Consider the following 24,295-nt stretch of genomic DNA (forward strand, 5'->3'; position numbering starts at 1 on the left):
ATAGATAGAAAGATAGATAGATCGACAAACGGATAGATAGATAGACAGATAAATAGATAGACAGATGGATGGATAGATAGAAAGATAGATAGATAGATGGATAGATAGACAGATAGGTAGGTAGACACATAGATAAATGGACAGATAAATAGACAGACAGATGGATGGATAGATAGACAGATAGATAGATAGACAGACAGACGGATAGATAGACAGATGGATATAGTTTATTTTATCCATAGCAATGTTGGACAAGCTTACTCGAGAGAGAGAGACGGTACAACGAGGAAAAAGAATTTATAATGAAAAAGAAGAAAAAGACTAAGAAGAGGCAGCGAGAAGGATAATTCATTTGCCCGACGTGAGAACTGCCGTAGCCGCAGCTGACGTTACGTGCTGCGTGTAAATTCAAAGTCCTGCATGACTCCGAGTGAGCGCAGAGAGCCTATTTCTCCTTATTGTTAGACCAGCCAAGCAATGGACATTCGCTTCGCGCCTATCTCATACGCGACGAGAATAATGTAATCATCTTCGACATTAAATTGCGGAGGCGCACATTTCTGATCACACCCAAGGGTTTCCGGCATCGAAGAGTGTTCGTTTTTCACCGACCACTAGTAACAAGGATTGTTGTTCAGTTTTTTTTTTTTTTTCTTTCTTAATTTTTATCAAATTTCAATATTTATTAGGTCGAAGTTTGCGACATTGATGAATCTTTAGAAAATGGTCGTAACTTTGCATCGATTGCGATTTTGAAAACTCGAATTTGTCAAAAGTTTTATTCTAAGATTGCAAAATAAATAACACCAAATTTTATAAAACATTAATATTCGTTACAGCTTTAACGTTGTTATAAATCCAACCTTGGCAAGATTTCTATCCGGACCAAGTTCATACGCATATAATAAACATATCGGTAAAATTTCATTAGACTATAAATTAGCCAATAATATATACATATATAGGTTTAATAATTAACATTCGTCGGCTGACATGTTTTCTCGTAACATCGAAGCGGCCTGGGGCGTATTTTATGAAAGCAACGATTAAATTTCAAACTGTTTATACCAACGTTCAAAAAATCTTTTTCGCCTACATATATATATACGAATACATGTCGATATTAAATTGCCAAATAATTAAATTTTCTCACGCTGCAGTATGTATAACGTTCTCCAAATAAATTGTCGGCAAATTTCCGCAGCGATTAGTTTTGGTCAGTTTATTCGTAACGCGTGTAGTAATATTGTACATGTATGTATATACCAGCACGTGACTCGAGCCTTGAAAAATGTCAAAGTGATTTACTCCGGAAGATTACGTGTATAATACATCTAACCATTTTTGGACATGCATTGCGCGACGGCTTTACCAATATGAGCTCGTTGAACTGCAACTTGAACGTCTCTTCTATATGTATATATATACACACATATGTATATCACTCATATATGTGAACGCATGAATGAAAAAAAAAAAAAAACCTCAGGTATCTGTTAGTTATTTAATCGAATAGTCGTAAATCCGATGTCTCAAATTTCAAAGAAAGTATGTAAATAAAATGAAGTGCGTATGATTAATTACGCTTCCTTTATTTTTTTTTATTTTATTTTTTTTTTTTTTTGTTTTTGTTTCCTATCTCTGATTAGCGCATCATATATCAGATTCCATCGTTAAAATATATACGATCTTCTGCAATAATTACCAGAGTTATACGGACTACATTTATACCCATAACACATGTATGTATATACACGTAATGTGTAATGTATTTCCTTAGTGTTTCTCAAGAATTTCCCAATTACATACACCGAGCATATATCGTGAGACTGACGTGCAACAGCAGCAGCCAGTCTTACAACTTTCACAAAATTGTGAACCGGAATTGAAAAAGAAAAGGGGGAGAAATATACGTATATACGTATGTAGAGAAAGAGAGAGAGAGAGAGAGAGAGAGAGAGAGAGAGAGAGAGAGAGAGAGAGAGAGAGAGAGAGAGAGAGAGAGAGAGAGAGAGAGAGAGAGAGAGAGAGAGAGAGAGAGAAGAAAGAACAAAAAGCACTACTCGAAAATATAATCTTTGTTTTTTTTTTTTTTTTTTTTTAAATATTAAAATTTTTGTAACATTTGAATTTGATCGAGTATTTGCAAATGAAAAGGATATTTCCTGATTGAATTATATACATACAAGCATTTCATTGTTTCGTTATATCGTATCGACTTATTTATAATTCAACTTTTGTTTACACATTTGTTTTATACGCAATTTCCGTCTCTGTATTTCGTCGGTTTGTTTTTTTTTTTTTTTACATTTCTCGCCACTGTTACACGCACCGTAATAATTATTCATTACCATGATGCGCCGCTCTCCCGGTGAACGATGCGAAAATTATCGGAGACCTCCGCAAGTCAACCAGTTTAAACATATAATCGACGTCGCATCGACGTTTTTGCAATATTCTTTTCGTAAACGACAATTAAGGCTGCTGCGGCAAGTATCCGATCGTTCTCACTTTCACCCTGGAGTGGAAACAACCGCGTCCGCAGTTCTCTTTGGGCATCGATTTCATACACAGCCAAGTACGTGCAATGATTTTCGGATGTTACTCAAGTACGATTCGCCGTGCGTCGCTTTGTAAAATGCGTTGAAGAAGAAAATAGAAAAAAAAAAAAAAATAAAATATAGAAAGAATGGGTGAATTTACTGAAATAATTGATAAAAAAAAAAAAAAAAAAAAAAAAAAAAAAAAAAAAACCACGAAGGAAAAAATTCTCCAGCTGCATGCATGAACGGCAACAGCATGCGGGGTTCAAGGATGAAAAGATGGAACGATGATCGCTCTGGAATGCGGTTAAATCTATATACTCGTACCTTCTTCACTTATTCAGGGGCTGCGATATGAGGTTTGTCTGTGTTTAAAACGTACGTGCCCGTGTGTGTGTGTGTGTGTGTGTGTGTGTGTACAATACATAAACAGTACATGCGGAGAAACACACACACACATAGCGATCAGCCTGCACCATATTAAATATTTTAAATACACCTGAAACAACTGGTACTGTGTATTTTTTATGATTCGCACCACCTGAAATTATGAGACATCGTCTCTGTGCATTACGCGTCACGAATGGTTACAAAAAAAAAAAAATAAATAAATAAAATAACACTCGCAATTAGTCTTATTATTAATTTGAGTATACTTGATAAGCTGCGCGTGCAGTTTCGATCCGGCATTCAAATCGATAATAATTAATTAACCGTTGTGTAAAGTACGTCGTGACGATGATCAATGGAATTCTTATTCTTATTCTTATTGTTATTGTCATTATCATCGAAAGTAGTAAGGAATTTAAACAAGATTTGGAGGTCGACTTGTTTCCATTTTACCCCGATTTCATTTTATCGCCAACTGTTGATACCGGAATCGGACAAATTGTAGGATGAGAGTGAAACTCAGGAGAGGAATTTTCGTAGAACTTGTAAAGTCACGCCCTTACCTTTAATGATGTTCAACCTTGTTGCGACAACCTTGCCCGAAGATATTTATTACATATATATGTAATATATATATAATGCGTATACTTGACAAATTTTACCAGTGTCTATAGACAGAAATAGATAACGAGAGAGAGAAATATTCGTAATGATGATATGCAAATAAACCAGCTCGTTCCGAGTTAAAAATAATCTATCCGAAATCTTTAACAGAAATATTTCTTCCGCGTTTCGTTCGATTCCAAATCCTTGTCAAACTAATTTATGCATTTGACATTTGGTAAAAAATAAAAAAGAAGTATCGAAATTCAGTCTCACTAATTAACTAGTAATGAGTAAAAAAAATTGTTCAATCATTTAATCGTACCAAATCCATAAGACACGATTAGAATTTGCCGTAACAAAAAAAAAAAAAAAATAAATAAATAAAATATAGCGAGACAAATTATATAATGCATGCCATTTAATTATTTGGTAAGATAAAATTTCGTACACTGAGAGAATTTTTTAGTTCCGGTTACCGTTCAGTCCTTGACTATATTCATTTTTTTTTTACCACAAACGAAAAATATAGTTGTAGGTAGAAAATGAAAATTAATTTTCCAGCTGATACCGGAAAGTCTGTTATCCGTTACTAAAAAAACTTTAACGTTAACTTAGTTTAACTAAAAAAGTATAGTAAACCTCACAAACTGATTTCGCGTTGCAATAACCAAAAAAGAATCGACGATATCGCAAAATGTTTACGCGTACCTCGTTTTTCGTAATTCCAACGATATTCAAACAGTTTTTTCAACGATACCTGGTTTACTCAATTTTTCTAGTTACTGTAACAAATGAAATTTTTACTAGATGTATAATTGTTATCATTGCAGACAAAAGACGAAACGAAATCTTGTATTTTAGGTGGGAAAAAAAAAAAAAAAAAAAAAAAAAAAATCACATTGCTAACGTGCAGATAAGTTGAATCGGTATAAGCGTATAATTATTTGTCGCGTGTGATAAACGATCTTGAAACCTGCTACTTTTCCCCTTCTTCTCTCGAACTGCGATATACGCCGCACGTCAATCCGACCGCCGCAGCAACGATTTGTATAATTGCACCAAACCTCAGCTGTAATCTAGCACGACGCTGTATGTATTTTATATTTTTCCTTCGCTTTGTGCGTTAAAAGAAAATTCAACTTCCGCCGTCAATTGGAATGCTCCAATTGCAGTTGCAGTTTTCTATTTTACCGCCGCGCGATGTCCGGCAATTTACAAATATTCGTAAACATATTATATATTTTTTTTACAGGGTTTACGCAACTGATCTGTTTAAAGAAATTTTTGTAAATTTTTTTTATCGATTCATTATCATTTTAATCGATTATTAATCAATTAGGCGGTTAATCCATTAATCTATCAATTGGCAAAACGATTAATCTTGGTATGTATAAGCGTTAATTGGACACGGCGGGGTTGAAATTTCAAATTTGAAAAGTTCCGAATTTTTGCGCGAAGAAACTTATTGAAGTAAAGATAGCAAACTTTGTCGAAACTTCAAAGTTTCAAATTGTCCCAAACTTGAGGTTCAAAGTTCCGAAAGGACGAAAATGAGAAAATTTGAAAATCTGAAACATCGAAATTCTGAATGATCGAAGATTTTCAGTTCTTTGTATTTCCGGCTTGGTGAAATTTCACCACTTTGATCTTTCGTTGTTTCGGATTTGCGATATTTTTACGTTCGGAATTCCAGTAATTCTGATTTTCGATTTTACTGATTTTTCACACCCACTCGTCGATTAAACTACGCCGTGTGAGTATATTTTAATTTTCGTCATTTTACTCTATGGAACTTTTATTTTTCGGAATTTTGTTGTTTCTACAAATCAAGTGTGATTTCTTTACTTCAACTTTCGCCACCAAGTAATTCGAAATCAAGCGCTTTCGGAACTTTTCAAACTCGGAACTTCAACCCCGCCTCAATTGAATTGAAATGTGAAATAATTGCATTTTCACGCATATTGTTATTCATAAAGTCTTGTGATTAGTGATCGTGTAACGTTTGAGAAGATAATAAACTTCATATTTCACCCGAGCCGCACGTATCGTCAATATCACAATAACAATATCTCATCGCAAGTAAGTTGTGCATGATTAAAGACAATTGCATATTCCACAATACGTTTACAATTGTAAATCATAATAATACCATTATCGTTAATATTTTTCTTTCGATTTTGAAATATTATACGCCGATGTTTGTATTCGTACCTTTATACATAATACGGAAATTAAGAGACACCTCGCCGATCAATTTCGTTCAATGATTTTAACGATCATTTCGATCAATCGACGCTGTTACAATTAGTTGCTGCTGGTCTGGATCTCTCTCTGTTTTTTTTTCTTTTTTTTTTTATAAATTCTTCCCAAATTCGTACAACTACATATCGTTTATTTTTTTATTTTTTCAAACTCACATTTAATTCGATTTTTCTCAGCTTTTAAACAAAAAGTATACCCACTTTGACCTAGGTCTCAAAATTTTTGCTTTTCGCAACAAAGAATTCACGCGAATAGTTTTAAGTCCAATCGATTAGAGCCTTTCATTAGAAAATTGAGTTTTCGACTTTTCGGGAGCAGTAAAAATCAAACCCGTGGTCCCAAAAATCCAAAACTCAGTGAGAGATGATTTTTTATCTTGTAAACTCTACAGCATAGTTAAAAGTGAAAAAAATCGTCGACGAGGGGTGTTAGACATAGGTCGGTTTGGGGTGGAATGCCTCATATATACTAAACTATACACAAAATTCTCCCGCAATTTGGCATAAAATTTTCTACACCAAAATCGTGCATTCGGGACATTTCTTTGCTTGCTTTTAATTTCATTTTATGATCTTTGCCCGGATATTTTTCTTTGCGAATGATGAAAAGAGTGGGGAAAAAAATAATACGACCGTCGTGCAAGCGTATGGCTGGCGGATAAATAATTATACGTATATACACGTACACGTGGGTTAATAATACGAACTGCATACTTTATTATTTTATATCGTACCCACCCACACGGAATTCCACAAGTAGGTTGCTACCGCGCAATGCATGCATGATCGACGACAAATCACCGCGTGCAAAACAGGTGCGCGTGGTGTGTAATAAAATAGAAAAACGTGGAGGCTTTTACGCTGCTGCATCGCCTTACTTCAGTTGCAGGTAAGTAAGAAGTGACGTGCTTTAAGAATGTCCAAATATAATCGATTAAATCGATCATTTTTTTCCCCGATTAATCGAATACAATCGGTTTTCGTTTTTTACTCCAATGAACGACGCAACGCAACCATCAATTTATGTGATGTCTTACTTACCGATTACCTGTTTGACACAATAAGTGAAAGATAAATGAATATTTTCACCTGAGATTGAAACATATTTTCAACGAAACTATAAATCATCAAAAAACTTTTCCGCCACTAAGACTGTGTATTAAAATTTACGTAATTTTCGTATCGTTTCAAAAAAATACAAAACAATCGATTAATCGGTTAATTTTTACCGATTCAATCGAGTCGTGTTCGATTACACGTTTTTTTATTCACCCGACTGTAGGAGACGCGCATCTTTGAGGTAATTTTACTTTTTTACTTATTACCCGACGTACAAAAACGTAAATGCACACTTCACGATACGTACACGCGTTATTTATTCCGATGAGAGTAATTTTCTTTTCTCGATTTCACTCGCTGATTTCTCACCGTATTAAGTTGACTCGTCACGTTGTTCTACTATCTCCGAGTCAAGGTGTACGGGCATACATTTATACATATATGTATATATATATATATATAAACGTGGCGATAAACGCAGTGCGTCAAGGAAAATTGGTTCGATGTCTTTCCATTTAGGGTTTAATTATATACAAATAGCGCACTTAAGGATCTACGGGGTGTAGAGGCTTTCAGGTTGAAAAAGTGTTGAAACAGAAACGTGAAGAAACATAGTTTTAAACGGTGTCAATGAAGCCCTGATTTATCTACATCCTACTCTAAAAGTTTTAACAACGGAGGAAGAAAATGTTAAGATATTGAAACTCAACTATAAACCTCTCGATATTTCTGTTGTTTTTCTGTGAAAAACCCTCTTAATTATACCTAATATAGGGATTAATTTAACTCGTTGAAGAGAAATTGGTATATTAATTCAAAGAAGTAAATATTTTTTATCTTTAAACAAAAACAAAAAAAAAAGTATTAAATTTTCACTCTAATCATCTTTCAATCGAGAAACATAGAGCCAAGTAAAAAACGAAAAAAAAAAAATCGGCAGTCAATATTGGAATAGGAACGTGTGAAAATTTAATTTAACAAAAATCAGACTTGTCTAATTATCCAATTTTCGTTTTCCCCTTTATGCGCAATCCTATTTACATCATTCGAGATGTGAAAATCACGTTTTTATATATAACCTGCCTTCTAAACTGTGTTACCGTGTTAATTTGTTTATTTCTTCTTTCTTCGTTGGTTTATTCTTGTCTTCTTTTGTTCGACAGTTGTATGCGTCACGGAACAATATTGGCGATTAGGCGTACGTGTAATTGAACAATGTGAGAAATCTAACGATATGACAAATGGCAGAAGCAACGCGACGTGAGCTAATCGCCTAGAAGAGAGTTGTTACAATTCGCTAGCTTCTGTTACACAGTCTAATCCAGGCTAGTTAACTGTAAAATCTAAGTCACGGCGGGAGTCAAGCACCTGTTTTATACAACTGCGTATGAGAAATATCACTTGTAATTGAAATGCGTGCGAATGTGTGTGTAATAAATAAACGCGATTTATCGAAAATTTTAAACGATATTTGTAGAATTCTTAACAATCGCGTTAATTTTCTGTTACAACGTTACAAAACTCCCCTCCCCCAATAAAAATTCAATTTTGGAAAAAAGAAGCTTCCTCCTTGACAAGTGTGGAAGAGAATAACAAAAAAAAAAAAAAGAAAATCCGTATCATGCAACGGAAATATTTTTCGAGCAAATTTGAACACAAGCTGAGACGATATCATCGACGGTTCGTCACAGAGAAATGATTTTTTAATTACAATGTTCGAAAGTAATTAAACTCTCGTGTTATTTTTATACAATTATAATGTTCATGGGCTCATTTTACTCCTCTTGAAATTTTACATTTACGATAATACGGTTATCAAGCGGATATGGAATTGTTTACAACAATTCGTTACTCTGGAGATGAACTGTAGGCAGTTGTAAGAAAAGAAAGAAAAAAACTTTCACACCATCTTTGGAGATTTCTACGGTGAACGAAATAAGACAAAAAAAAACATTAGAATCGTAACAAAAAAAAACAAAAAAAAACAAACAGAGTTTGAATTATTTTGAACATTTTAATAACTTTTTCTGAAATTGTTCATTATAGATTTTGTAATAATTTTGATATTCGAATTTTGCTCAGATTCATTTCAATAATATGATAAACATGTCGTTTAAGTTCCCGTTGAAAATATAATCACTGGCGCAAATAACCTCGCCGGAGTTTTTTCGAAAGCTTTTTTTATCTTCTCATTTCTGATTCAGACTATTCAGCTCGTAATTCGTCCTTAATCTGTATAAGAAGGAAGAAAAAAAAAAAAGAGAGAATTAAAAAGAAAAAATACTCGAAACTCCACGACCGTATTTTCAACTTTCCGACTCGTTAATTAATCAACATCCCGATGCGTGATCTAAATTCTCCATCACCCGCGGGTCTCGGCGCTAATCGTCATGGAACAGCATTTCTTTTTAATAATAACTGATATCGGCGCAGCTGTCGTCGCGCCGCTTACAATTAGTCTTGGATTACACAAGGCATATTACATTATTCCTATCTATGATACGAAAATGTATGACATAAAATAATAACCGTATCGGCTTAACCCCCACCGTAAAGTCAGAAAATAGAGGGGGAGAATTAACCATTTCACATTTTATTTTAAAACTTGAAAATGATCATTGTTATTTCGTATAACCCCCCCCCTTAAAAAAACCCCGAGTAAACAAGTTTCGGACAGAATCATCGAGTTTTCATAGTTTTTTCTATTTTCCATCAACCATATTGGATCCGCCATCTTGGATATTTTTTTTTTTTTTTAAAAAAGCATTTACAGCCTCTTCAACTATTCGCTTCAATTGATTATCACCTCATTTCGAGTTTCATTAACTTCAAACTGCTGTACCTACCGCAGGTAAGTTAGACGAATGTTCTCGTCCATGGACGCTGTAATGTTAGTTTGCCCGGCGTCGCCGCCAGATGGACACGCGCGTCACGTTCTCGTAGATCGAACCCCCGAGCGCTTTCTCACAGTAAAAGTAACTCTCCAGCGAGTACGTGAGTGCGATGTGTTGCGCGGATGATTTAGAAAATCGTGACACTCGCCTGCGAAGAAGATACGACGTGATAATCGATAAGCGACGTTGCCGATTACTTGAAAAAAAAAAAAAAATAAAAAAAATCACCGAATACAATTTGTAACCATCATTCTTTCCTTTTCGTCTAATTTATAGTCCTATTAAAAATAATTCGTTTCTAATAACAGGTCAACGATCATCGTACGGAATAATACAAAATCGTTCGGATGATGATCGTTCGTGGAGTGTTTTATGTAATTTCGCCCCCCTATGCTTTTAATATTGCAGTCGGTGTTCCGCGTACGTATTACAACAACAATACGATCGACGTTCATCGTCAGCGAAATTTGCCTCATTAATTCACAACGCGTTCGTGCTTTATATAATTATACGAAAAGAATTTGTGAAGAATGAAATAAAAAAAAAAAAAATTATACATTCGTATAATTTATTCAGTAGTATTCACCCATTTCTTTATTTACGGAACAAAAACGATAGTACAAGGTACATTTTTCAAACGAACAATTAAATTTCTATTGTTGTAAACTGTTCTACCGTAATAATTTCCAAAATTTTTTTTACATAATATTCCACCGTAGAGAAAAAATTATATACTACAAGCAGCTCACTTCGTTTTGTTTCTTTTTTTGTCTACGTCTAACTTGAAAATTTTGCAAATGCCGCATTAGATGCATATTTTCGTGACAAATTTCACATTGCAGAAAAAGATCGCAATATTAGATGGGAAAAATCGTCCACGAATCTTTTTCCGATAACCGACAGAAAACGACGATATAACACGTATGTTATAACGGAAAGCGAAAATAGACGTATGCGGTGAAAATCCAAAATTTGAAAACTCGACAAGCACCTGAGCCGTACCTGTTCCATGTGGCAATACGGCATCGATAACGATGATAATGATAATGATAAGAAATAACGATAAAATTAACGACGCATCGATATTAATAACTCGAAACGATTACAAACCGAAGTATAAGGTAGAAGAGACGCCGATAACAACACAATTGCAAACCTGATGTATACATGTAACGTGTAAGTATAACGTAGCATCATGACATAACAATTATTGTTCGTTCGTTCGATTGAAATATCTCATATATCCATGTATACATATTAACGTTATATAAGTCACAAACAAATAACAATGTGGCGGAATAAAAAAAATGTAATTCTAAATTTAGATTCAAGCTTCTCTTGCTACTTATAATTGCAGGAATAATTTTTCACGTCAAAAATGCAAAGACAAAGACAATAAAAAAAAAAGAAAAAGAAAAAGAAGGATCCTAAATTGCTAATACTTCAACACCGTACAATCTCCGAATAAAGTTTAGTTCAGAAGTAACGAGATTTTTCTTGAAAACGTAAAGTAATATCAATATTACAAACTTGAACCTCGTACGTTAGCCAAAAAAAAAAAAAAAATAACAATGCTTTAATAATAATAGATTATTTTTTATACACACAAATCAGAGATCACAGATAATTGCGTAATGGAAATGTCGGGTGTACCTGTGGTATGAAATATACAAGATCGTCCAACGTAATACGATCGAGCAAAAATCGCCTTCTCCGCTCTACGAGATCGGTATAATAAAATCGATCCCTGGGTGCTAGGTGCAGGATATTATATATATATAGATGTATAGATAGATATATATATATACAGTTTCGAATTAGCGTTCCGGACACGTAGGTGAGGCTTACACACGTCTGGCTACGATGCCTGCCTGTACAATATCATGCCTCCTTTTAAACCTTGTGCTCGATTGGTAAACCGAATAATAATATTAACCCTGCAGCAGATATACATGCAGGCAAAGCAGGTGGAATCGTTACCTGTATGTAATATGTACCTATAATCGCTATTTGCCGCTCAGCTTTTTGACATACATGCATGTAAATATATGCATACTTGTAATACGTCGGATTATATGATAGTTATTACGGATCGTTAAATACGTAGGTCTATGTTACTGCGACGTCGATCTATCTATCTATCGGCGGGTTAAAACGAGTCAGATTTAAAACCGCGATTAACACCGCGTGACGGCCTTTTATTTTATTGGTGAGTTAATTTCGGGATAATCTGAGTTATAACTTCAAATCGTCAAAGGAATCGTGTTAATCGTTGCTAATTACTCCACCTTGTAACAAATAACAATTTTAACATACGTTATTAGTAAATATACGTAGATTTTATTACGTTTTGTTACATGAGGTATTCCATGCCGACTGAGAGGACATTTTCCCTGACCCCCCCCGCCAATTTGCTTCGTTATTTTTTATACGATTCTACAACCTAAAAAAAGCACTCTCTATTTTTTTCAGATTTTTCGTTCCAACCATTCTTTTTTAAAAAATGTTACAAACATGACATATGTTTTGTATGTAGGTACAAAATAATATTTAAAAAATACAAAAAATCAATTCTCCACTCTGAACTATGGCTCAAAATATTTGTTTTGGGACCTAGAAATTATGTTAATTTTAAAAAAAAAAATAAAAAATGGCGATTTTTTTTTTTAAGGACCATAAAAGGGTTTGTAACATTTTTTAAAAAAGAATTGTTGGGACGAAAAATCTGAAAAAAATGGCGAGTGCTTTTTTTAGGTTGTAGAATCGTATAAAAAATAATGAAGCAAATTGTCGGGGGTCAGGGAAAATGTCCTCTCAGTTGGCATGGAATACCTCATATATTTCTACACAGTATGACGATTGTATAATATCGCACAGGATCATCGCGTATATTATATACGCGTGGCAGAAATTTGTAATTGTCGAGAGACTGGGAGTTGAGCTGTCAATTACGCCGACTCGACGATGCTAATTTTCCTTATTAAAAATCATTCGTTATTGTATATTATGCATACATATGTATAAATAAATTAGCAGCTGGCTAGAGAATTGTGCAAAGATATTTATGTACCGTAATTGCTAACTCGGATATCGATGCGTCATTTTTTACCGATTCACATTGTACAACGATTTACATTGAACGGTGAAACGATGATGACACACGGAGGTTATGCGGGATCATTCAAAATATCGTTGGTTAATTTACGCGATGACAAGTTTACTTTACTTTTTTTAATTCACGTATACCTTGAAATTCACGAATCCCTAACGCGAGTTCTTAATCCTTTGAGTCACATATTAATGTACTGAGCCAACTTTTATGAAAAGATATTATTCATTACATCTGAAATCAGATTTTGAAAATTCAAGATGGCGGATATGATCGACAAGAATTTCAAACTTAATTGAATCCGGTCAAAAGACTATGCAGAAGTTTTGGGGTCGTTGTTTGGATCCGCCGATTCGTGATCAGCGACCCCAAAAACTCCTGGACAGAGTTTTTCTCCAGATTCGATCGAATTTGTAATATCCGTCCGCCATATTGGATCCACCATTTTGAATTTTTTTAATGCGATTTCAGATTCGCAATCAACGACCCTAAAAACTTATAATTTATACAAAACATGTGTACCGAGACAATCTCTTGAAATTTGAAAATCAACCGCGCATGCGCGAATTTTATCGGCTGGCCAACCCGAGTTTCAGCTGTCAAACTCTTTCTGCCGGCGATGCGGTTGATACGAATTTTCGAGGTTAGAATCTCGAATAATCGAGGCAGCGACTCGGAAATGTTTCGGAAGCATTTGTTGTCGGGTCGGAAAGTCGATTCTTCAAAGAAAGCTCGGAATTCAACGCTTACGCTCTTTGAAAATTCAAACGTAGACATTTTGCGTAGGTTGGCACGCCTGCGTCGCGGACAAAAACATCGCTGCGTGAAGATTTCGCTGACCAATGAGATTTAATTACTTGGCGCATGCGCGGTTGATTTTCAACTTTCAAGAGATTGTCCCGGTATGTGTAGATCGGTAACTATCTCGAAGCTGAATCATTCCTTCGATTGTTAAGATTTTTTTCAAGCAATTTGTTTCCAACAATAATAATTGAGGAAAAAAAAAGGATATAAAATATGCGGTAAACATACTCCCAACATTATGACGCAAAGAGTTAACTGCGAATCGGAATCTGTACACATACCTATATTGCACTTACGCATGTGTGCATTCATTCTTCACCTCATGCGCGCGATGAGAATCTCCAATACGTCCCATACAACTGCATGGTAAAATCGGAAATGAAAGTAAACGCACGAGATTTCACTTTACTAACGCGCTTCAATTCGCAAATCGATTCTTTTATTATTATCATTATATATGAATCGCGTGAGTCTTCTGTGTGATTGAAATTTCACAAGGTTTTTACATTCGTTCGATGTACGCGTCTGCTTAATTGTAACAGCAATAAATTTTACGCTTCGATAATTGATCGGGAATCTAACTTTAATACTGCTGAAGCAGAAAAGATGATAAAACGATGTAAAATAAAAAAAAAAAAAAAAAACGTAACATTTTTCTCCTCATATTATGAATCAAACGTCATTTGCATCGTACTGCAATAAACTATTCGAGGAAAAAATCTGGAAACAGCTGTCGTCACGTTTATACGCGACAATTATTCATACATAATCCATGGTATTATATAATAATATAACGTATATATTATAATCTGACTGTGAGAATAAATTAGCGACGACATAAACGGTGTTAAATAACACGTGAGATATTGCGTCTGTGAATTAAAGTTCCGATAAGTTATACATATATGTATACAAATACATGTGTGTGTGCGTATGTGTGAATAAAAAGTAATAAAATGTACATATATATATATATATATATATATATACGAATAAACAATTGTCCGTAATTATTTTCATAACCATGATCGAAAAATATCACAATTCAATATACAATTCGTCACTTGAATAACAAAATTTTGTCGCAACTGTTGCGACAATTTTTTTTTTTTTTTTTTTTTGTTGGTGGTACAATAAATTAACGTCAAGACCTAGATTGAGCGACGAGTAGAAGATGTAAAGTACACGACAAGATTACAACGTCGTGTCGCAGCGATAACGAGAAAATTAAAAACTACAAGGTTTAATACAATTTTCTTCTGACCATAAATAAGAAATGAAATTATTGTTATCATCATCATTTTTTTTTTTTATCAGGTAAACTCATTTTAGGCGCAAGTCGTTACAGCAGAGACATCGACTTTGCGTGTTGCGTCGTTACGACGTTCCTGCACGCGTTAATACGTGTTCCTTAGCGTTGTATTACTTGTACGTATTACAGCTAGTTTCATGTAGGTAAGGCCAATATAACCGTTACGCAACACTTCCATCGCCCAGGTCTTATTTCATCTTGTGCCATGCCAAAGGAATACCAAAATGTAAATACATGCAGGTACGTAACGAAAAAGAATCGCAATGTTTACGATTTACACATATTTGCAGCTGTATATTTTACAACAATTTATTACGTTATACCAGTGCTTTGCGATTAATCGATTGATCGAAATTCTCGACGGTTTCGATTCGTACACGGACTGAACCGCAGAATTGTTGTAAGGCAACTTCGATTAATCGATTAATCGCACAACACTACGATGATATATCGAAATTCTTGCGCGTCGAAAATCGACGAAAGGATATCGTATCGAAATTTTTCGATACGTTAGTTCAATTTTCGCTGAAATGATTCAACGATCATATATTCATACGCATTTATACACCTGTGCGTACAGGTATAAGGTTGTGTTGAAAAATTATTCAGATTCAGTTACGTGTGTACGTCGGAAAAAGAATGCATCGTTTGTCATTTCAGGACGAATAAAACATACGGAGCACAATATACTTTTAAAATTAGTAATTACGCAACATTAATCGAATCGATATTTTTATTTTTTTTTCTCGTTTTTGTTTCTATACATTAGACCACATTACGATACCTGCAACAACGGACCTGAAGAATAACATTTCGAATTGAAAAAAAAGGTAATTAGTTACGTACGTATGTAATTATATCGGTAATTGAGATTTTATAGACGAGGATGTTTTTGTGGTTTCTTTTTTCTTCCTTACGTCTGTTTTACGATTTAAGAAAAAAAAAAAAAAAAAAGAAGATAAATCGCGGCTGCACACGGAAAGTTATCAATCCTCTGCGTATATACGCTGCGTATGGGGGAAAAAAAATAAATAAATAAATAAATAAAAAGAAATGGAGAAATAATGAGAGAAAAAAAAAAATGGAGATAAAAAAAAAAAAAGAAAAATCGCCCAGCAGGTGTCTATTACATACGCGCGATTATGGAGCTGATTATCTCGGCAAGTAAGTTCCTTGCAATGACGACGATGATGATGATGATGATGATGATCAGCCAGCGTGACTGACTCTCTAGCCGCGAGGCTGTTTCTCCCTGTGTCTTAACTTATATACGGAGCTATTTTTTTTATCATACACCTATCAAAGACCGCATGTGGGAGAAAGATAACAAAATATGCGCAAAATCGCAACGCCTCGTTTTCTCTCCGGGGTTTCGCGCGGTTTTCGTCGTACAGCGTTCATAGAAGTTATAAATAATAAGAAGTTGTACCCCGCAGGCGTAAGGAAAATCCGTGCACCTTAATCTTACACGACGGTTGTATTGGGTGTATATTTCGTTGTTCCACAATGACGAAACTCGACCTCGAGATACATTTAACAAACGCATACGTACATTCATTCATTCATTCGTACATGTACGTATACACGATACTACATATTTATACATTTTACAAGAGGAATTAAACGCGTAATATGTGTTTCTATTCTTTTCCCCATTATGCTTGATGCATGTATTATAGAGATATATATAAATACATGTATATTTGCATTATACTTTTCTGTTTATACGCGATCGGTTTTCGATAAGGTTTATAACATATCGCTTTTTATCTGTATAATTATGTATCTAGGTACGTGTACCTGTAATATGTATTACTATTATCATTATCGTTGTCGTTGTTATTATTACTACTATTGTTATCACTTACTTTTACTATTACTGGTATAATTATCCTTGTTGTTGTTGTTGTTATTATTGTAACGCCGTAACGCAGGATTAGTCACGATAATTCTGAAACACGCGTTGAGACGCGAATTGCAAAATAGTATAACTATACATAATAAATAAAGTGGGGGGGAAAAACAACTCAACGAACTTGTGAGATCGATTTCAATACGATCTTTGACACCGGGAGGATTGTTGCCTTTTTTCTTTCTACTTTTTTTTCTCCACATTTTCTTTCTTTCTTCCTTTTTCTAAGTCGCTTATTTCGTTTTGTAAAGTCTCGCGTGGAAGAAAATAACAACAACAACAAATAAATAAAAAAAAAACGCTAATAAATAACTATATATACAATGCATATTTATTTTTTTTTTTCTTCTTCTCATCTTTTGGAATATTGTGTATACTTGAAATTCGAATTATCCGTCTCAGTCATTTATGCGTTACCGATTAGTCATGCGTATACGTGTGCATATGTACAGTGTGGTTGTGCAAATGCAAAAATCAAACAGATCGGAAATGACGTTGTACAGAAGGTAAAATAGCGTATACCGCAGAGAAGCAAGGAGAGAAAAAAATATGAGTAAATAAATGAAAAAAAAAAAAAAAAAAATAAAAATAAACAACACAGCAAGTACGCATATATTCATACATGATATATGTTTACGACGATATTGAATATACAAATATATGTGCATACTCATAGTCATTAAATAAATATTAACGTATTAAAATAATATTTCCTTCTCACAATTGCGGTCTCCTCGTACACGTATATTTATTTCGTATAAATTTTTTTTTTTTTCCTTCATATTATTCAATCATCGGATAAACGATAACATAAACGCGCAGTGTAGTAAAAACGCGAGCCAAGCACACAACAGTACGAGTTTAATATTATTTTATATTCTCTATTTTTTTTTCTTTTTTTTTTTAGTTCACTCTCCCCTAAATCACCCGCCGTCTATTATTCTGTTCTCTTTATCTGTTGCTGTAATTTTAATTTTTAGTTAATAAACAAAAGTCCTATAAACAGGAAATTTTGTTAGCCTCTTCAGGTTTTATTTTCGTAGTATACGTAATACCGAATACATTGTAAATAATAATCCGCCGGTCGATAAATGAATTAAAAATAAATTCTATAGACTATAATTTGTATGACGTATTAATATTAGATAATTCTAATTAACATTCATAATTTAGCAACGCTTAATATACGGTACTGTACGTGTTATGTACAATGTACGTCCGTCTTCTATAACCGTTTATGGCAGATCTTACAACGCTAATAACAAAAAAAAAAAAAATAATACAAAACCTAGGGAAGAAAAAAGAAAGAAAAAAAAACGACCGCTCGTTCGAAATCAAAATAAATAATACACGGCGCGGAGATAATAAACGTTGGCGGGTTCGTGCGTTGGTCGTTTCTCTGTCGTTTAAAGGATACAGGATTGTGTTTGCATTGAGTGTGTTACATACTTTTATATAAATATATATATATATATATATATATATGTATGTATGTATATATACACATTGTCTCCCATACGTGCATATGTTGTGTAAAAATGTGAAAAGTGACAAGAGTTTACAGTATATATAGAAACAACACGCACTATATGATTATATCATGATGATAATTATGATGTCGTCGTGTCTCGAAGTTCGGATATTGGGCGTTGATCGAAGTGAAGAAAAGAACGAAGGATGAAAGGAAGAGAGAAAAAGAAGTAGGAAAAAAAAAAAAAAAGGAACAAAAAATCAAAGGCGACAATTCCGAACGATGAATCCCGGATCGAAAGAGGCACTCGGTCATCGCGTTGGTATTCGCGTGAAATATCGAAGAGCAGAGCCGAGATGACGACATATTGACAATATGCCGTCAGTCAGATGATCGCGACAATTTTCGAACGGTATATATTCAACGATTATATGTATACATACATACACATCTAACAGGGACGTTAAATAACTTTTAAAAGAGTAGACTTATCGCAAAATGATAACAGACCTTTTTTGTAGAGCGTTAAATTCCCTACGAAAATACTTTCTGACCTTATCGGTACGCCGATGCGTTGACCGGTTATAAAATTTAAAAGTTAAGAAAAAAAAAAAATATATTTCCCACGTTATTTAAATGGGAAATAGAATATTAATATCAAGAGCTCAAACCTTGACAGCATTTTCTTCCGTCAAATGGAACTATATTTTTGACTTGAATTTTGAAAAAAAATAGTCGATTATTGATACAGTCCAATATATATATATATATATATATATATATATGTATGTATGTACAGACGTACTAAGTTAACATGTACGAAGAAGAAAAAGAAAAAGTAAGACATAGTCAATAATAAAAACAACGATAAACGATATAAAATTCAATCCGTGCTCCTCATCGATAGTCGAGACGATCTTGCAGATTTCAAGGCGCAGCTTATGTGACTGCTGATGTGTCAGAGTGCGATGGTAAGACATGTATCAAATATACATATATGTAAGCATGTGCGAGTATGCGATTAACGTTCGATCTCAACAACAACAATGCGCCACTATAATACCGTTGACCTTGAGCCGGCTATAATCACTCGAAGCAACGCGACGTACGTGCAAGGTGTGCAAAAAAAAGATATTCTTCTTCGCTTCACGGTCTAGGATAAATATGTTGCATACCGGGACAATCTCTCGAAACTTGAAAATCAACCGCGCATGCGCGAGTTTTATCGGCTGGCCAACCCGAGTTTTCAGCTGTCGAACTCTTTCTGTCGGCGATGTAGTTGATACGAATTTTCGAGGTTAGAATCTCGAATAATCGAGGCAGCGACTCGGAAAGGTTTCGGAAGCATTTGTTGTCGGGTCGGAAAGTCGATTCTTCAAAGAACGCTCGGAATTCAACGCTTACGCTCTTTGAAAATTCAAACGTAGACATTTTGCGTAGGTTGGCACGCCTGCGTCGCGGACAAAAATATCGCTGCGTGAAGATTTCGCTGGCCAATGAGATTTAATTACCTGGCGCATGCGCGGTTGATTTTCAACTTTCAAGAGATTGTCCCCGTATACAATATACAATATGCGTTGCATATTATAAAGCCCGCTCCGCCGTTCATTACATTGTTTTGAGTTTGTCACGTGTTTTTGAATTTACGTTGTCACGTATACATATTTTCAGAATTTATGTTGTTAGGCGAGTACATTGTAAGCGAACACAATATTATATAAGTGTATATACATATACAGGTATGTAGAGGTGAACGGAATTTTACCGCGATCATAATTATATGACGTGTAATCTTCCTCTCGGCTATTTTTCTCTTGTAATCGATGACTTTCAATACACTCTCGTCAACATCCAAGAAGGCGCTTATGTGTTAACGTATTGAAGAATTTCTTCTGTAATTTCTCTTTCCCCATATTTTTTGTTCTTGCTACTATCATTTCCGTCTCACTTACTTTAAATTTTACAATTTAGAAACTAGAATGAATGAAATGAAACGATTTAAATTATTTCACAATACCGTGAAAAATACTTTGATTATTATAGGTACCTACCATAACTTTAAAGGGTTATACAAATTTTTGCACGTTTTCTTTTTTATCCTGTCATTTGGTTGCGTAACAAAAAAGTATGAGGAAAAAAAAAAAAAAAAATAGTAAATTACTACCTACGGATTCTCGCTGATGAAAGAATATCGTAGAATTCGATTATGTCGTGCAACGATGGTGAAGAAGAAGTAATTTCCGCCGTTTCTTACACAGCCCACTGCACGACGGTATATACAAGCAACTGCAAATTCCGCGATAATAGGATGTAACTATGATTTCACGGTCGAAAACAGCGCATGTAACGTTGTCCGCTCGTGCATAGTTTCACGTGACATGCGTACATAGGTATACCTATATGTATACAGTACGTATGTACGCATACGTATAGTAATGTGTAAAACACGTTACCTGCGCACAGGTGATTAGAAGCGTATAATATGATATCTATACAACACGCGGACGTAACACGTAGAAAAAACGTGTTATCTCGCTTATCTATACGATGTGAAATAAACTATGTATTATATTATATTTATACACGACGAGCAAACCGAGCGTCACACACCCTGAGCCTACACCTCCTCCTCCTCCTTCTCTTCGCTAATTGCGTTATATGTTATGCACACAATGATTATACTCGCAATTGTAACGATCATATACTGCACGGTGTTCCTCTTCGCAAGAGCAACGTAATTACAAATTAATAAAATCAGATCAATTACCGCCTTCGTCATCCTCGTACAACGACGAGATAAATAAACGATAATAGTGAAACTTACGTCACATAACATGTTTTTTGGCGATAACGTACAGCTTTCCAATCAATTTTCTCCCGGTTTTTTTTCCTCATCAAGATGAAATCAATACCGGGTCAGACACTTAGAAGTTCGGTTACACCCTGTATATAAGTATACCGATAAAATCTACTTGTAGATCACGCACCTATACTCGTAGATAGATACTGGATGGATGATTAGATGTAATAACGTATTCAATAATTATTCACTCACATCTGTGCAACAACATACGCGTATTTTATCTGCGACAAGATATTATCAAAGGACGTCGTTTAAAAATCGAACGACCCCGGCAGGCGGGCGTAACCTTGTTCGATTTTTGCGGTGACGGTGTTACGGTCCCGTTGAATGCGACCCCCCCCCCCCCCCCCCCCCCCGACCCACAACAGGGCCCGGCGCCATTTTACTGGTGTCAATCTTGTTTACTTTTCCGCGGCGCGAAGGGGGGAAAAACGGTTCACCTTCGTCCCTGTTGACACCCCAACTATGTGGGCGACGGCACGTATTGCGTACGCAAACTTTGTTTCTAGAACCACATGTTTTGGCACCGCGTTTCTTTTTCCGCTAAGCTTTGCGGCGGTGGCTAAAAACGAGCGCGCGAGGCGTCTCTCTCTCGCCATCGTTCGTCTACGTCACGAAGAGACGATGCGTGCGTGTGTTGTTTACCCCTGTTGCATCATCAAGCTTATATTAATATGCATTTAATGCCTCGGGTTACGCCTATAACCAGGATTTTTCTAAAAGCGATTTTATTTTTTATTTCATTTTAGTAATTTTACATACATATATTAAAGTATACATATACACAGAAAGTTTCACGTCCAGCAGACAAATATTCTCGAAGTTACGCGCACATTCGCAAAGACGCCCCGGAGCGTTTGAAAGTGCTTGTGAAACGTTGAACGCGTTTTTCTCAAAACTATGTTTTCAAAGTCGGTGAGTTTCAAGGTTTCTCGGAAACGGGCTGAACCCGTCAGTCTCAAATTTTTACACTGGCTTTATGAATATATTTTTCAGTTCTTGATCGAAGGTTTTTTTCTCGCCGATAAATGTTTTCGATCTTGTAAACAAACTAAGGCGAAATTTTTATGGATAATCGATTTTTTTTTTTTTTGAAAAGCCGCCGTTTTGTTAAAAATATATATTTTGCTTATTCCTTCGAACAAGACCAGATAATGTCTTGTGTTAACTGAATATCTTTTTTGTTTCTTCATTTCGGAAGATCCAGTCCGGAGATATCTTGCTCACCGCAAGACGCCTCGTTTTAGACGTGCTCTCGGAGATCGGCTATAGCAGCTTTAAAAATAATCATTTTTACAAATACAACAAATCAGAACGAAGTTCAATATTACCCCAATATGTGTGTCATAAATTTTTGTATTAATAAATTGAAAATTCTTTTCATGAAAAATCCTTGAAAACTCGTTTTCTTTCGGTCTCCTGACTAGGTATTGCATAACTCCTTAACCCTCCGGTTACCTTGTTTCCGGTCCAGAACAAAATGCGAGTTTGGTTCTACACGAATTATGTGGCAATGACTCCCAATCTTTCACGACAGCTGCATCGTCAGTCACTGTTAGATAACTCGTATAGAATCGAAGTCATAATTTTTTTCGGACCGAAAACAAGGTAGCCGGAAGGGGAAGGCATTAATGAATATTACTGTACACATGCATGTCGACTTTCTACACGCGGGCGTAACGACGGACGAGGCGGGGAAATGGTAACGTGGCTCACTCAGCAGCGCCTTAATTTCCTAACGACTTGCGAGACCCGGAATGCAGCACTTTAATTGAGGGGATTTTCATCCGTAACTTAAATTTCACGGAAATACGACGACGTCTTCATCATTGCACATACTATTTTAACCTTCGCGACGATCGTGTACTATCTTGTCCTTTCACGACCGTCTAATCCCACCAGAGAATTATTACAACAATATAATTATCCTGGAATTTTTTGGGGTTGCCGATTACGAATCTGAAATTAGGTTTTGAAAATTCAAGATGGCGGATCCAATATGGCGGTAAAAATTTCAAATTTGATCGAATCTGAACGAAAACCTGAGGGTTTTTATCGGATTGCTGATTACGATCTGAAATCAGATCGTATAAATTCAAGATGGCGGACTGAAAATGGGGAACAAAACTTTGAAAAATTTAATAAATTTGCACAATAATCTGAGCACAGGGTTGCTTCGGGCGATAAAAAATTTTGACTGCCAGAATAAGTCCGCCATTTTGAATTTAAAAAATCTTGCTTCAGATTCACAATCAGCGAACGTGATAATATTATTATAGCAGCGATGTCTTGGTTATTTAATCGGTTTCGAACTGAATGCCGGTGGCGCTGTCACTAAACTTTTCAAGAGAGCTTGTTACACGTAGGTACAATGAAGTAAACGATTGAATCAGAATTACAGTTACTTTTTACACTCGCGCAATCGCGGTATGCGTGTATGAATATCCATGTACACAACCGGCGAAAGCGAGTTACGAATCTCGTGTACATGCACGTATGGTTCGGGGTGTCTGTTTAAATTCCGGTAACAGATTTAGCGATAATCTCGAGAGCAGGCCGGTTTCAAAACAAAGACCGAGCCGGTATTTACGTCTGGTTTACTGTTTCAGGTCAGTTTTCACCACGCATATATGAGAAGTGAGAAAGATCATTTGAATTGGGTTACGAAAAAAGATGTACTGTGCCCCGATGCTCAAGTGTTCCAGTTCCTCTTTAACTCTGCGATTATCTCACCTCGCGTGTTTTTTTTTTTACAAGTTTTACGAACCCCGTTGGGGGATTCCGTGATTTGGGAAAATTTATCACTGTAGTCGGAGTGATTCAACAGCCGGATTAAAACACACCCTGTTCCCGAACGCACTTTGGTGATTCGTTAATTAGACTAATACCCTACACCGCGTGTATAGTATATCCGATAGCAGGTGATCACGACGACACGAGAGTTCAAATTAAGCCAGCTCCTCGGTTAATTGAGTACATAAAAGTGTGCGCCCAATTCCCACGGCGTAACAAAAACGGGTCATTCGCATTCGCGGATCGGAGTTTGTATTATATGGTAGCCTGCACGGTAG

At 35.4% G+C, this 24,295-nt stretch overlaps 1 protein-coding gene across 4 annotated transcripts in view; it reads right to left on the reverse strand.

Annotated features, from left to right (window-relative positions):
• Positions 1 to 24,295, reverse strand: part of LOC124181197 (mucin-5AC) — a 50,149-nt gene that overhangs the window by 24,860 nt on the left and 994 nt on the right. The window lies entirely within an intron of this gene.

This window comes from Neodiprion fabricii, chromosome 4 (assembly GCF_021155785.1).
Source record: "Neodiprion fabricii isolate iyNeoFabr1 chromosome 4, iyNeoFabr1.1, whole genome shotgun sequence".
NCBI classification, from domain to species: domain Eukaryota; kingdom Metazoa; phylum Arthropoda; class Insecta; order Hymenoptera; family Diprionidae; genus Neodiprion; species Neodiprion fabricii.